This window comes from Alosa sapidissima, chromosome 20 (assembly GCF_018492685.1).
Source record: "Alosa sapidissima isolate fAloSap1 chromosome 20, fAloSap1.pri, whole genome shotgun sequence".
In the NCBI taxonomy this organism is placed as follows: Eukaryota; Metazoa; Chordata; class Actinopteri; order Clupeiformes; family Clupeidae; genus Alosa; species Alosa sapidissima.
The window spans coordinates 28,296,116-28,302,221 of NC_055976.1; the positions used below are offsets into that span (position 1 = coordinate 28,296,116).

Below are 6,106 nucleotides of genomic sequence, written 5' to 3' on the forward strand. Positions count from 1 at the left end.
GAGCAACAGGGGCAAGGAAAAACTCCCTTACCAAGGAAGAAACCTTGGGCAGATCCACGGCTCAAGGGGCTAACCCAACTGCCAGGGGTCTTGGTGTGTGTGTTGGGGGGATGACAGGGGAGATGGGATAGTGTGCTGTGTATGTGTGGGGGGGGGGGGGGGGGGCAGTGTGCTTTAAGTATATGTCATATGGTATAGACATCAGTCCAGCAAGTATTTTTGCAAGAACAAACCAAGTACTTGAGGGCGATAATGTGGAACTGAAATGTACGGACTTCAGTGAGTCCATACGTATCTGTGCAAAGATGGAGTAGGGATGCGCATTGACCTAGTTGAAGCTCATGGTCATGGTGAGGTCCTTTTTAAACTTCAAGAAGTGAAAGGAAATGACACAGGCAATTACAGCTGTGTGTACTCGGTCAACAAATATCGCCCACAAGATGTCCACTCAGTTGGCAAGAACTCAGTCTTCATCGAAGTAGGTAGGGTACAGTTCACCTTTTTATTAAAAACGTTGCAATCAAAATAATCTGATTTTCGAGACAAGCACACTTATCATGCTGATGCACAAATCGTCTTCTCATTCAACAAAGTTCAGACTTTTACATCTGATGTTCATTTTCTAGTGGCTGCTGCTGCTGTAACACCAACAAAGCCAACTGAGGATGAAAAGGAAGAGAACAACATTGTCTTGGTCCTCTACTTACCTCTAGGAGTTGCGCTGGTGTCAGTCAGAATATGTTTGTACATTTTGAGATGTCAGTATATGTGTTTTCATTGCCTCTGCCCATGAAGTTGAGCATACATAAAATCACTTGTATGTTTTTAAACTCTGTTCAACCGTGGCAAGTGACTGCATTGGACATTATAGTGACACTATATAGCCTATAACTTCAAAGTCAAAGTCAAAGTCAGCTTTATTGTCAATTTCTTCACATGTTCCAGACATACAAAGAGATCGAAATTACGTTTCTCACTATCCCACGGTGAAGACAAGACATATTTTACCAATTTTAAGTCCACAGACAAACATAACATTCAAGTAAACAAAAAAAGTAAGTAAATAAGTAAATAAGAGGGCACATATAATAATGAAAAAATAAGAGCAGCAAAATTTGGTTGAAATTGTGCATAGACAGTCAATAAAATACTAGTGCAAAGTCAGGCCAATAAAAGGCTTGGGTAGTTCTGTTTGACCTAAGTAAGAAAGAAAGTGGCATAGTGGTGCAAGTTATGTAAGAGCAGCAGAAGTGTTGTGTTTTCAGGACAACAACAAGTTGTAAAGTGTACAAGTGTGCAAGTGTGCAACTTTCCCCTGATAGCATGATGATCAGTTAACAATTATGGATTAAGCTCTGGATGGATTAAGCAGAATTAAGCTCTTAATTATCTCAATATATTAAATAAAGCTTAGCCTACATAAATGTTGTATTACTAATATCTTACAGTGAGTGTTTGTGATACTGTCACAGTCATATTTATTATATTTTTAACTGATTACAAAGGAAAAGGAAATGTTACAAAATATTATTGATGTGCCATAACAAAATATCCCCCTTACACTGTTACAGATATATATATCTGAGGCGCAGAGATCGGTAAATATTGTTTTACATTTTATCTTTTGAGAACACAAATATACTGAAATAATGTAGTAATAATATTCTCTGTCTCTTGCTTTCTCTCTATCTCATGACTTTCTGTGTATTCAGTCAAACTCAAGACACAGGCATCGGCCCTCCAGCTATTCCAGGTAAAACTTCTTTATTTGGGATTACATTTGTTTTAAAAAAAATGTAACAGCTACCTGTGAGTTGCCTTATTGACCTCTCATTTACTAAACAAACTTACATGCAAAGCATATTAATCAAGGGTTTCCCAAACACATAGGCCTATTTGCTAACTACATTATAACATTACATTACATTACATTACATTACATTACATTTGGCTGACGCTTTTTAACCAAAGCGACTAACAACATGGTAAACAGTAAGTTTTTAGAACAATTCTCACAATTTTAGGACAGTTTAAAAAAAAACATTAGAGTACAGTAAGAATAAGTGCGTCGGTGAGTGCTGTTTTTAACAGTTACTTGTCAGTTTAAAACGGCTGGTGAGTGCTAGGATCAGTAAGACTTGTTGTAAGTGTTGCTATGAGAGTAGATGTTCTCTAAAGAGCTGGGTCTTCAGGAGTTTTTTGAAAGTGGAAAAGGATGTCCCTGCCCTTGTAGGAACTGGCAGTGTGTTCCACCAACGAGGAACAACAGATGAGAAAAGTTTGGTTTGGCTTGAGCGTACCGGTGGTAGAGCTAGACGTCGTTCGTCAGAGGAGCGCAGCGGTCTGGAGGTAGTGTAAGTCTGTATGAGGGCATTCAAGTAGGTGGGAGCAGAACCGGAGACTACTTTGTAGGCAAGCGTTAGAGACTTGAATTTGATGCGGGCCGCCATAGGTAGCCAGTGTAGCTGGATGAGCAGCGGGGTAACATGTGCCCTTTTGGGTTGGTTGTAGACCAGGCGCGCCGCCGCGTTCTGGATCATCTGAAGTGGTTTCACTGCGCAGGCTGGGAGACCTGTCAGGAGGGCATTGCAGTAGTCGAGTCGTGAGATGACTATTGCCTGAACCAGAAGTTGGGTAGCATCTTGAGTCAAGTAAGTCCTGATTTTCCGTATGTTGTAGAGTGCAAAACGGCATGACCGGGCGACTGAGGCAACATGATCTGAGAAGTTTAGTTGGTTGTCAAGAACAACTCCTAGATTTCTTGCAGTCCTGGTCGGTGAAACAGACAGGGAGTCAAATTTGATGTTGATGTCGTGGTGTATGGTAGGTTTAGCTGGGATGACCAGCAGTTCAGTCTTTGAGAGGTTCAGCTGGAGGTGGTGTGCCTTCATCCATGTAGCTATGTCTGAAAGGCAATCCGAGATCCGTGCTGAAACCAGGGGGTCGTCAGGTGGAAAGGACAGATAGAGCTGTGTGTCGTCTGCATAGCAGTGGTATGAGAAGCCGTGCGAACGGATAATCTGTCCCAAGGAGGTGGTGTAGATAGCAAAGAGGAGGGGGCCCAGCACTGAGCCCTGGGGGACCCCTGTGGTGAGATGGTGAGGTGCGGATAGCTGACCAAGCCATGATACGTTAAACGAGCGTCCTGTGAGGTAGGATTCAAACCAGGAGAGAGCAGAACCGGAGATTCCCATGTCAGCGAGTATAGAGAGAAGGATACGGTGATTAACCGTGTCAAAGGCAGCCGATAAGTCAAGCAGAATGAGTACTGATGACCGAGCGGTCGCCCTGGCTTCTTTTAAGGCTTCTGTTACAGACAGCAGAGCCGTTTCGGTAGAGTGGCCGCTTTTGAACCCAGACTGATTTGGATCCAGAAGGTTGTTCTGTGAAAGGAAGTCAGAGACCTGTTTGGAGACTGCTCGTTCAATGCCTTTGGATAGGAAAGGCAGTAGTGAGACAGGGCGGTAGTTCTCGACTTGAGCAGGGTTGAGAGAAGCTTTCTTAAGTAACGGTGTTACCCGGGCCATTTTGAACGCTGTTGGAAATGTGCCGGAGGTTAGCGAGGCATTGATCACATGTGTGATAGCTGGAGCGATGGTCGGGCTGATGGACTGAAGTAGGCTCGTAGGTATAGGGTCCAGCGAGCATGTGGTAGGACGGCTGCATGTCAGGAGTCTGGACACTTCACTCTCGGAGAGAGGCATGAATGCTGAAAAAGATGTTCCAGCAGTCCCTAGAGGTTGTAGGAGTGCGGTATCTGAGTCAGATGCGTTGAGTGGGCATGTAGAGAATTGACTGCTGATTGCCGCCACTTTGTTTGTAAAAAATGAGGCGAGGGTATCTGCAGTAAGGCTGGATGGAGGAGGAGGCAGCTGAGGGTTGAGTAGCGATTTGAAGGTTGAGAAAAGTTGTCGAGTGTCTGTAGCGCTGTTGATTTTGTCATTGTAGAAAGCAGTCTTAGCAGCAGTGATGCTGGCTGAGAAGGAGGTCAGGAGTGTCTGGTAGTTTTTGAGGTCGTCAGCTAGTTTGGATTTGTGCCATTTCCTCTCCGCGGCTCTGAGTTTGGTGCGCTGCGATCGGAGGGTATCATTTAGCCATGGATGAGAATGTTTAGATCGAGCTGGCCTTGTGGTAAGAGGGCACAGTTCGTCTAGACACGAGGTCAGTGTGGAGCAGAGCGAGTCAGTGGCTTCATTAACCTCCAGAGAGGAGAAGGTGTTGAGTGGAGGTAGACCGGAGGCAACCACAGAGGAGAAGTGCGTTGGAGACAGGTTCCGGATGTTGCGGCGGAACGTGACCATCGGCTGAGGAGCCGGAGGCTGTTCTGACAGGCTGACGTTGAACTGGATGAAGAAGTGGTCAGAAAGATGGAGAGGCGTCACCATGAGGGTGTCTGTGCTGCAGTTCCGAGTGAAGATCAAGTCAAGCTCTTTGCCAGCTTTGTGAGTCGGTGGGCTTTGAACCAGTTCGAGGTCAAAGGAGTGGACAAGGGCCAAAAAGTCCGCTGAGCCTGGGGCGTCTAAGTGGATGTTCATATCACCGAGAACAAGAAGCGGACAGTCATGCTCAGGGATGGAGGATAGCAGAGTGTCAAGTTCGTCAATAAAGTCGCGTAGTTGGCCTGGAGGGCGGTAGATGACCAGCACGTAGAGTTTTGCTGGGGCGATCACTGTGATGGCATGGAATTCGAATGAGACATATTTGTTTGAAGGCAGTAGCGGGGTGAATTTCCATTTGTTGGAGATCAGCAGGCCCGTCCCGCCCCCTCGTCCAGATAGGCGAGGGGTGTGGGATAGTGTAAGGTTAGTGGAGAGTGCAGCCGGGGTGGCAGTGTTCTCTGGTTTGATCCAAGTCTCAGTGAGAGCAAGGAGTTCCAATGACAGGTGGTTGGCATAGCCAGCTATGAAGTCGGTTTTGTTGACTGCAGATTGACAGTTCCACAAGCCCATGGAGAAGGAGGCTTCTGTAGGTGAGGACCGTTTAAGTTCCTGGAGGTTAAGGCGATGTCTGCCCCTTTTGGCATGATGCCGTTTTCTGCGATGGCCGGTGATAACAGATATGGTGGAACGGCACATTTTATAACAATATACACTGTTGGAATTGAGTAGCTGTGACACAAGTGATTCCCAAAACCATAGTGTATGCCCTGTAGTAAGATGATTCCTGCGCTCAGATTTGCGCTGGTTTGTATGTTCGATTGAGAAATGGAGACCATTATCACTTAGCACTACATCTAAACCAAATGCTTCTCTCCCCATGACAGAGAGAAGACCAACTAACAGATCAAGGTGCAGTAAGCACAGTATTCATCTTTAAATAAAGTATCATTAGCCTATAGGCTCTTAAAAGCCTCCTGCTGCAGTACACCCACATTTTGTGCTACGTATCTGACCTGCATTGTGTTTGTGTTGTTTTTGCCTCTGTAGCTGTAAAATGCAACCGATCTCTGAAAATGTGTGGTATGTGCACATTTCTATTTCTGAGTAATGCTGACGACGTGATCTGGTGGTTGCCTCTCTGTGCATGTGTGGTTTGCTGTGTGTCAGTGTGTATGCAACCACCTGCTTCAGTCTGCTAAGACACGCTTTGTGTGTAAAATGTAACTGTGTTTGCTTGCAGCTTTACCTGAGCTGCCACAAATAGTGTGTACGATTCTAGTGTTTCGCGTATGAAATGGTCTGGCAGCCTTTCTGCAAATACTGTTTGTGGTGCATCTGCCACAGCTTTACCTAAACTGCCATCTCTTTCATCAAAGTCCGAGCCATCACAGACTGATCTATTTTCATCCATTTCACAGACACAGATAACAGAGCAACAGAGATGTAGGCCTACTGCCTGAATCTGCAGTGACTTTTTACATACCAGGACCTGACCTGCTGTAGATTCAAACAACCCAGCCCAGGAGACAGACCCGGCGGCAGACACAAATTCACGGACGGGCATTACACCTTTCCAGGGGGGGCACTGGAACTTAAATTGATCACGGTAGTTTAAGCTTACACTTGACAAAACATTCCAATATGAAAATGTAGATGCAATTGTTGTAAAATGGTGCAGCTCCTTTAAGAGAGCCCTGTGCGCAGGGATGGAGAGAGAGAAAGCGAGA

At 45.4% G+C, this 6,106-nt stretch overlaps 1 long non-coding RNA gene across 1 annotated transcript; it reads left to right on the forward strand.

Moving 5' to 3' along the window:
- Positions 1-1,510: 1,510 nt before the first annotated feature.
- LOC121694908 lies at positions 1,511-5,899 on the forward strand. Its single transcript, XR_006025945.1, has 4 exons — positions 1,511-1,598; positions 1,713-1,753; positions 5,264-5,288; positions 5,798-5,899. It is a non-coding gene; the product is annotated as an uncharacterized LOC121694908 (long non-coding RNA).
- Positions 5,900-6,106: the final 207 nt, after the last annotated feature.